The sequence below is a fragment of the Trichosurus vulpecula genome, chromosome 7, assembly GCF_011100635.1.
Source record: "Trichosurus vulpecula isolate mTriVul1 chromosome 7, mTriVul1.pri, whole genome shotgun sequence".
Taxonomy (NCBI): domain Eukaryota; kingdom Metazoa; phylum Chordata; class Mammalia; order Diprotodontia; family Phalangeridae; genus Trichosurus; species Trichosurus vulpecula.
The window spans coordinates 103,371,274-103,382,155 of record NC_050579.1 but is presented as its reverse complement, the minus strand read 5'-3'; positions in this window follow the sequence as shown (position 1 = coordinate 103,382,155).

Below are 10,882 nucleotides of genomic sequence, written 5' to 3'. Positions count from 1 at the left end.
AAAAGTTGGGAGTCTTGTGTTGATCCCAGTATCCTATTGGTGAGATTCACGGGCAGGCGAAAACAGCTCAAAACAGGGAGCATCTCTCTCATTGCTATGGATTCCCTTCCTTGCATATTGCTCTGTCTCACTTGTTTTCATGCACTCGCATATGAGCACTATTCATTTTTAACAGTTTTGCCACTACAATATTCACTGTTAAAACAGAACAGTTGTCAAAAATACTTGGAACTCTCTAGTTACCATATTGGAAACACTGTGGAGTAAAGCAGAAAGTGTTTCCTTAATTCCATAATTGGCAGAAAAAAACCCAAACCTTAACTTCAGTAAATTAAGTATCATCAGTGATCTCCAGTCTTATCATTAGAGGAGTTCCTCCTAATTATTCACTTAGGAAAAATGGTATGCATACATAGATATTCACAGCCATGGGCAGAATTTTCTTTTCTTTTTTATTCCTTTCTTAATTAAAACCTCAAACTTCAACTAGTAATGTTCAGATTGAAGAAACAGAGGCTGACCTCCTTTTGAACCACCCTGGGCTTTCCTTAATCAAACATACTGCTGACAGATATGAAGCTTGGCAAGGTGGAAACCCTCAGCTCCTTTTGCTGCCAAAGCATGCTGGGTGTCCCAGTTCAATTCTGCAAAAGCTTATTCTCTCTCAGAAGAGGAAAGGACTCAGAAGCAGAACTGGTTCGTTACTTCGTATAGATAAAGGCACCAACAAGACTACAGAGTAATTCATTTATTTATTTATTTAAATTTATTTTTAGTTTACAACAGAGGGAGGGGAGAAAATCTACAGAGTAATTTAAACAATAATTTAACCCTCCTCCCATATATATCAAGAACATTCCAATTATTTGAACATTAAGTAGACTAGCAATCATTATAATTTTACAAATAAGCAAATGGAATTGATTTGTTTTCCCAAAGTATGTTTTTCTATTTAACACTTACAGGTTAAAAAAGTTTCATTATCATTACAGTTAAAGATATGAAAATATACACTAATAGGCAATAGATAAAAGAATCAACAAAGAATTTTGGAGGGTAGTCAATAACAATACATTAAAGAAATATTGCTATGCAATGTGAGCATAACTAGTAAGGTTTCTTTGGGGGGGGTTGTAAATTTTTGTAGACATGGTTTTTTTTTTCATTATCAGAGTTTCCTCTCCTGCCAGAGAGATGTCTCATATAATAAAGAATATTTTTTAAAGAAAAAGAAGAGGAGAAAAAATACTGCTCGATACATTAAAAAGGCTGAAAATACATGCTTTATACCACACCTATAGACCTCCCACCCCGCAAAGGAGTGTTGTGAGGGGATCTTTTCATTTCTCTTCTTTGAAGACATGTTTGTTGTAAGTTTGCAATTTTGCTTTTGATGGTTTTGTGGTTTTCTTTTAATTTACGTTGCAGCTGAGTGGAACGAGTGAAGACCTCTCATGAAAAGGGACAAATTAAATAAACAGGAATAAGTAAGATAGTAAGGCTTCTCGTGAAATCTAGACTTCAGTTTTCTACTTGAGTTTTTCTGTAAGACAAGTTAGTAACCGTAGGATCCCCCGAGAATAAAAATAGGGGCTCACATCCTGTGTATTTACCTAAGGGTGAGAGGCCCGAAAGAAAGAAGGCTAGAGGTGAATAAGTCAGCAACCATAAAATCCTTTGAAAATAAGGATAGGACACAGGATGCTCACCTCCCATGTATTGACCCCAGGATAAGGGACCCTCGGCTCAGAAGAAGAATGGATGAAAAGCCGGAAAGCCAGGTGCAACATAGACGTGCAAGACCAGTTAGGTATAAGAATGATGGGAGACAAAATGTAAGGGTGCTGGGGGATATCTGTCATAGATGTAAGGGTGATGGGAGGCACCTGTTGCAGAAGCAAGGGTGGTGGGAAAGGCTAGTTTGCCACAGATGTGAAGATGAGATAACCAGCAACTGGCTTCTGCTTGTCACAGATAATCAAACCATTTGTTCATTGTCATTGTCACTGAGGTAGATTTATCACTTAAGATGTAAGAATGGGGCATCACCTGCTTGTCAAAAATAACCATACTATTTGTTCTTTGCCATTGTTACCAGGCAGATTTATCGCATCCAGATTGTACCCTCAAAGCTTACGTCTTCAAGCCAAGAGGAAGGAGGTTGGGAGGGGGAATTGCAGTTAGGGACCTATATAAACACCCCAATTTTCTGTGTCCAGTGCGCTCTGACACTGAGAGGACCCTTGGGGTCCTTTTTGGTGCCTGAGTTGCCCTTTCCCGTGGGATCATAATAAATTTTCCTTTCTACTTTCACCTTGAGATGCCTCTGTTTTAATTCTTTGATTCGTAAATCTGTACCACACACAGCCATTGTGTATATTGGGTTTGCTTGTTTTGGTTATGTTTACTCCAGTTTGCATCAAATCACAAATCTTTCTAGATTTCTTTGTATTCATCATATTTCTAATTTCTTATAGCAGAGTTATATTTCTTTATATTTGTGTACCACAAATTGTTTAGCCATTCTCCAATAGAAAGGCATGTACTTTTCTTGTAATTCTTTGCTACCATAAAAAAACACTGTTATAAATATTATTGTGCATATTGGGACTTTCTTTTTATTAATGATCTCGTTGGGGTATCAATATTTTAGTCACTTTATTATATAATTTCAAATTGTTTCCCAAGATGGCCATACTGATTTATAGCTCCACCAACAATGCACTAGTGTATATATCTTCCCACTAACCATTCAACATTGACCATCTTATCTTTTGTCATCTTTCCCTATTTGCAGGGTTGAGGGGAAATCTCAGGGTTGTTTTGATGCGCATTTCTCTTATTATTTGTAATTTGGAGCATTCTTCCATATGGTTGCTGATAATTTATAATTCCTTTTTTGGGAAGTTTGTCCATTTTCTTTGACTACATAAGTAAAAGTTTTAATGACACATATGAGACAAGTGCTAATAAAACCAAATTTATGCCTATTTGCAGACAATGATCCAAGTTGAGGTGAGGTATCTGAAATTACACACACGTACACACACGCATTCATACAAGTTAAGATAGTATTAAGGAGTTGACCTGTGAGTCATTGATATTATGTTATTTCATTAATGTCTTTTCTGTAAATATATATACATATATGTACATACACATATTTATGCATTCATATATACATACACATACACACATGTATTCTCTTACTTTCCCACCCCCAGGCAGAGATTACTTTTTGTTTGGGGAAATCCACTTGCAGTAGGTAGATTTGGTTGGTGTTAGCTCTCAGACATCTTAGGGATCTGTCAGTTCTATGCTGATTTAGAGCATTAAATTTTCTAGCACAATTAGGTCACCACTGGCAGCTTTCTCATTAGATTGTATAGATTTGCTATGAGTTTACTCCCTACCCTTAAAAAAATAAAATTCTCACTGGATCCTACCATCTCTGCTAAAATCTCATATCTTTTCTCTTTTCTTCATAGGGGAAAGAGTACTTGATTTGAAATCAGGAGAGACATGGATTAAAGTCTTGCCTCATTTAATTAATAACTATATGATGACGAGAGTTCACTTAATCTCAATAAGCTTCAGTTTTCTCATTTGTAACATGAGGATAAATAATCTCTGTACTACCAACCTCATATGATTCTGATGAAGCAAATAAGTAATAATGTATATAAAGCACTTTGAAAACTTGGAAGCACTATATAAATGTTAGCTATTATTATTATGTTGCATACCTGCATACCTAAAACATAAATATGACTCAATAAAAGTGACATAATGTGCTATGTCATTTTATCTTCTCTACTGCATTGTAATGACCAGACTTTAAAATAGAATTTCTCAGTTTGATTTTTTTTTTGGCCACAATTCAAGAGATTTGTGTTTTTTCATCCTCAGGTGGCATTTTATCTCTAATTATATATGTTTTCTTGAATACCAATAGTGAAGAAATGTTGCCACTTCACTGACAAAGAGTGTATCAGGAAACTCAAAAAGCTGGATTTCTTCACTAGCTTTTAAGGCTTTGTTGTAAAAGCAATCCAATTAGTTATGATAGCTGCCATAAGGAACGATTTACAAATGGGCACTTTTCTGAAAACTCAGCAGCAGACTAAGGGCTCTGCCTTAGCCAAATTTAGGAACAGGGATAAATAGACTCTAATTTCTTTTTAATTTTTAACTAATGGATCATTTTCTACAGGCAAGCACACAGAAGTTGATGCTGGCAAAACGATGAGTCTATTTTTATGGAAATAAGTTCATTACTACTAATTTTTGATGGATGAGATTCATTAATTTTTGGAAAATACTGATGGGGGGGGGGAAGAGAAACAAACAAGAAATAGGAACCCATAAATACTATGCTGTGGCTTAGTAACTGGAACAGAAATGTAGGAATTACCACACAAAAAATTAAAACCAAATCTCATGAGCCTTATCTCAAGAAAAGAAATATCCAAGTCCATGAGCTGCAGGCTATAAGGCTGAATAGGAAAGATTTTTGCATTAATTTTAAGGAATTTATGAAAAATACAGTATTTTAATTTTTTAAAAAAACTATATTACTATCTATAAAAAAGGAAAACATGGCTTCCCCAGAATTTCCCGTCTTACTTTTTTGGCTTTTTTTTTTTACCCTTGTGAAGATGCCTGCAAAGAGATGTCACCAGACAAAGGCCCACAGATTATAAGATGTATGAATTTTTAAGTCATAAATATATAAATTCAGAACACACTAAAGAAATGTGCAGAGTGAAATAGATAAGTATGAATTTGTAAAACTGGAACTGAGAGAAAAAGAAATGAGGATAATATGTCTTGAGATGTATTGTTAACTTGCAGGTTTACTCCTGTTCCTATCAGAGGCAATTGTGGTACAATGGAAAAAAAATACTGTATTTATGATCACAAAATTTGGGTTCAAATCCTTGTTCTACTATTTACTTGCTGTGTGACCCTACGTAAACCACAACTTTCTGGTTCTCACTGCTCCCCACCTGCCCCTGTAAAATAGAAGTTGGACTACTTAGCTATGAGATCTATTCTAGTCTTAGACCTTTGATCCTTTGTACAAGACTATATATCAGTATTTTGATGAGTTTAAATATAGCAACAATGTTAATTAAGGGAAATAATAATAAGGAAGAAAATGTGTACAGACATCAGAAAATAATAAAACATTTAGCAAGAATTGAAAGACAGTAGGGGTTCAATACTACAAAAACCATGAAAAAAATCATATCCATTAAAAGCACAGAAAATGAAAAAAGAACCAAAGTTACAAGAGACCATCCCCTTCCTTCTCCAATTTCATATGCTTAAAGAAATAAGTGATGGTGACATCTGAGGAAATGTGAAGGGAGAGCTTTAGTTTACTTGAAGACAAAACCTTCATCGGTAATTATTTCTTTTTATTCTATTAGGAAAACAAAGGATACATTTGCAAATGAGTTTTCTCATTACAAAGAACAGAGGTAGTTATTCTTGGATTGGTCGTACCTGTAGATTAATCAGGTCTCAGTTTTTGGGAAAAAATCTAGCCTAACTCATGTTGGGAAGGGGGAAGGAGATGACTTTGGTAAAATATTAGTCTTAGCATGACTCCCTTAAGCTCTGATTGGCTAGAAGTTTCATGGCATCTCTCATAATATTACTGGTTGTGGGGAGGAAAATGTAGTCTATAGCATGAATGCCAGCTATACCAAATAGAAAAGTAGCAAGAAAATTTCTACATATCCAGATGGTATACCAAAAAGGTAGAGTAGATTAGTTTAACTCCTTAAGGTTAATTGAGAAATCTGCAGTGCCTTCCTACAAAACAATTTAAAAAGATTTGCCAATATTGTAATTTTTAAAAGAAAAACAATTTACATCAGCAAAAATTATTAAAATTTAATAAACAATTTACTTTACATATTACCTTAGAAACAAAGTTGGAAAAGTGTGTTTTATAGTTTATAATAGTAAAATGCAAACTCAAACTAAATTTCAAATACCTGATACACAACTTATCATTATATGACTGAATTTTACCAATTATGATAATCACTGGTTAATAATGTTAATAATAGTGATAATGATAGCTAGAATTCACACTAAGTGGTATAGCATCCAAATTCTTTGAGGAAGTTAACTGATTTACAGGAATAAATAGACAACAAAACTATATAAGTAGAGAACCTCAATGCCCCCTCTCTCAGTACTTCTGGGAGCCAAGAGGGCAGAGTAAGAAGCAATCTCACCCTGTGTTATTGACCTCTGAAAGCCTGGAAAATATCACCCTAGGAAAAACCCTGGAACAGCTGAGCCAGAAGAAAGATGGGGTAAATCAGTCTTGTAGCCCAGGAAGCTTGGGGGATTAATGGAAAAGGCCCCTCTCACTCTGGGGGGGGGGAGCAGTAAAGGATGGGAGCAAGAAAGTGATAAGCCCCACCTCAGCAAACCAGGGGGAGGTCCTGAGCACCAGGGTGGTAGAATAGGCAAGCACCAACACCAGGAAAGCCCCTCCCCGTGAGTGCCTCAGCACAGGCAGGGGAGCCAGCATGGGAAAACCATCACATATGCCAATGTTTTCCAGCAGCCAAATCTCCTGGTGCTTCAGCAAAACTCCAGGCTGGCAGACATCCTCCAACAGCCAAACCTTTGACTGCTTTAAAAGAGTCCAGGTGAACAGGGGTCTTCCAGGGGCCATACTCCCCACCCCCACCCTGAGAGCTCCTGTGTTGCCGATCCCAGCTTAGCACCAGGTAAACTGCCAGACCCCTATAGCCTCCAGCTGCCAGCACCTGAGGCCCCAGCACACAAAGCCAGTGGCCAGGTCCTGAGGTCCCAGCACAAGAATCATGGGTCAGTGCCCCCTGTGCTCCATCAGGAGAGCTCAACTTTAAAAGCCAGGAAACAGGCAAACACAATGAACAACAAGCAGAAATAGACAATAACCATAGATCCTTATTATGGGGTCAGAGAAGATCAGAGGAAGACAACATTGTCAATATACCCATATCTGAAACCTCAAAGAGGAATATGAACTGTTGTCAAACCCAAAGAGCCTTCCTAGAAGAGCTCAAGAAGGATTTTAAAAGTCAAATAAGAGAGGTAGAAGAAAAATTGGGAAAAGAAAGGAAAGGTATACAAGAGAGAATCAATAGCTTGGAAAGGGAAGGATTGACTATAAAAAACAAGTCTTTAAAAAATACAATTAGCCAAATGGGAAAAAGCACACTGAAGAAAACAATTCCTTAAAAAGTAGAATTTGTCAAATGGAAAAGGAGGCACAAAACTCATGGAAGAGAGCTCCTTAAAAGAGTAAAATGTGCCAAATGGAAAAGGAGGTACAAAATCTAATAGAAGAAAATAATTTGTTAAAAATTAGAATTGGGCAAGTGGAAGCTAATGACTCTATGAGATATCAAGAATTGGTCAAACAGAGACAAAAGAATGAAAAAAAATGATAGAATAAAACATAAAATACCTCATTGGGAGAACAACTGACCTAGAAAATAGATCCAGGAGAGACAATTTAAAAATTATTGGTCTATGTAAAAACTATGATAAAAAAAAGAGCCCAAACAGCATCTTTCAGGAAATCATCAAGGAAAACTGCTTTGAGGTCCTAGAATCAGAAGGTAAAATAATCATCAAAAGAATCCATCAATCACTTCCTGAAAGAGATCCTGAATTGAAAACACTAAGGAATATTGTAGACAAATCCCGAAATTATGATGTCTTTACTACAAGCAGCCAGAAAGAAACAATTTAAATATCATGGAACCACTGTCAGAATTACTCAGGACCTTGCAGTTTCTATATTGAAATCCAGAGGGCATGGAATATGATATTCCATATGACAAAGGAGCTTGGATTACAACCAAAAAGCAACTACCCAGCAAAATTGAGCATAATCTTTCAGGGAAGGAGATGGATATTCAGTGAAATAGGGGACATCCAAACCTTCCTTATGAAAAAACCAGAGCTCAACAGAAAATTTGATCTTCAAATACAAGACTCAAGAGAGGCATAAAAAGGTAAACAGGAAAGAAAAAAATACCGTGTTATTAATAAGGGCAAACTGCTTAAATCCCTACAAAGGAAGATGACAGTTGTAACTCTTGAGAACTGTTTGTTATTATGACATTTCAAAAGGGTATACATAGACAGAGGGTGTGGTTAAAAGTTGACTTTGATGCAAAGATAAAAATCTAATTAAGTGGTGAAAAGGGATTGTCCTGGGAGAAGAGGAATGGAGGAGGCAGACAAGGGTAAATTACATCATATGAAAAGGAACAAAAACCTATTACAGTAGAGGGAAAGAAGGGAGGGAGATGAGCATTGTTTGAACCTTACTCTCATCAGATTTTGCTCAAAGCAGGAATAACATAATCAGTTTGGTATAGAAATCTACCTTACCCTAAAGGAAGTAGGAGGGGGAAGGGGAAAGAGGAGGGAGGGAGTGGATAGAAGGGAGAAAAGAAGTAGTAAAGGTAAAAGTCATCAGTGATTTCATCAGTGATGCCGTGATTGGCAGGTAATATTGTAGAAAGAAACAAATCAGTATAAAATGGGAGATTAAGTGGCTATCACCTTAGTAAATCCTCCGTTGAAACTGTATATTCAGTCCTTTTCTTTAATTATATACTCACAAAAATTAAAGAAAAGGAAACAACATGTGTATCTGTTGACCAAGGAATAGGATATCGAAATGAGAAAGGTCCATAATTAGAGGGTCATGGGGTTTTGGGGCACCTGTACAACCATGGCAAACCATTGATAAAACACACACAAACAAACACACACACACACATCCCAACTACTCAGTGGTTCTCAGTCTTGTGTAGGGACATTCCTACTTCTGCAGTGGTGACAATGATAGAAAACAGAGCAGAGGATGTAAAGAAGCATTCAGTTTTTAGATCTTTTATAAATGTTACAAATACCAGCAGTTACTAAATAAACTTCATTCAGTGACCAACATTTTGATACGTGGCTGGAAGAACTGAAACACTGTTTCAGCAATTCAGCTAGCAGCTGCTGTGGGGGTGAAAAACCAACACGAGCCCAACAACAAGAACACTGCAAGCCCAAATTCTTTTGATCTGCTTTACCAAGGAAAGCCACGGGGTTAATAATCTTACTTTAATCCAGCATACAAATATCATTCACTTAGTTCAGGGGAAAAAAGCCAGCACCCTGAACTTCAGAGCAAATACAAACAGATTACAAATCTCAACAGATATCTTGTCTGATTCAAATCTCAATGCATAGTTACCAGAGTTTAACAAAGTCCAAACATTGGGGTTTTCTTCAAAGCTAGGGAGCTCATAACAACGGCTTGCCTAGAGTCATGCTCCTGCTGTGGCTCAGAGCTCTGAAAGAGAAAGCCGACCTCTGCACTTATATATCCTGTTCAGGGCCAAAGGTGAGTCACACATGTGACTCACCCACGTGACCTAAAATCATCACAAAAATGCGACTTAAACCCATGTGGTCCAAAAGCCTATAATGTCACAAACATGTCACTCAAACCCATGTAAACTAGGTTTTCCCTTGAGGCAAGGAGGTCATCAAGGACTCCTAATTTAATCAAGGAAACAAAGGCCAAACTCTTCAAGGGAACTTGGTTGAATAAGTGATAACAGCCCATCTTGATTCCCAATACAAACACTCATAGTGACATTCTTGCCATAACCCAGAGAATTTTACTTCACAATCTTGCCTTTTGAATCTACTATAGGAGAGGGTTAGAGCAAGACAGAGCAGATGCTTGGGCCTTTCTAACATAGAAACTGCTCTGGAAGCCTGCAAATTCCCTTTATGACTAAGGATACATTGACAAGTATATGGCTGTAATTTAAAGCCCCATTTGGACCTTCAGATGCAGCAAAGATACCACTAGCATGGCAGAAGGGAGAGTTATGATAGCAGATGGGGTTGAGCTAGTCCACAGAAAGCACAGACAATTAGGAGAGAAGATGCCATGGTACAATGGGCTATTGACCACAAACTAGGATGAACCCAAGCTTAATGATCAGACTGGGCGAGCCAGAAAGTTTTGCTTCCCTCGCTTCTCTGTTCTTTTTTTTCTTTCAAAATTAAATATTTTTTCAATGAGAATCCATCTTATCTCTCTCTACCCTCTGTCCCCACTCCCCATGAGAAAGAAAGACAAACAAAACCACTGTTACACATATGAACTATCAAACTAAATAAATTCCTTCTTTGGCTGTGTCCAAAATATATGCTTTAATCTCCACTCTGACCCATCATCTCTCTATTAGAAGATGAGTAGAATATTTCACCATGAGGTCTTTGGAATCTTAGTTGATCATTGTATTAATAAGAATTCCCAAGTCTTTCAAAGCACTTTGTCTTTATAACATTATTGCTACTGTTACAATATTGTCTTCTGGTTCTGCTCACCTTATTCTGCATCAGTTCAGAAGGTTTTCCTGGGTTTCTCTGAAATCATCTACTTCATTATTTCTTACAGCACAGTCTTATTTGTTTATCCATTCCCCACTTGAAGGATATCACCTCAGTTTTCAATTCTTTGCCACAACAAAAAAAGAGCTGCTATAATTTTTTTCATGCATCTTTAGTTAAGAGTTTGTTTTACTTAGGACTAATCCCTTCCCTAATCTACCCTTCTTATTCCCTCTTTTCTAATTTCGACTTTCCCTCATGTTTCACTGTTGAGTAAAATGCATTTTTGTACCCAACTGTGAGTGTATATACATGTGTGAATTCCTGACCCAGGTTTGGGTTTGAGCAACACACCTACAGACTTGCCCTGGTTGGAATTCCAAGAGACCATTGCTGGACTCTGCTATTATTAGCTATCTAGAAAGCTCTATTGGTTCAGAGTAACAGAACT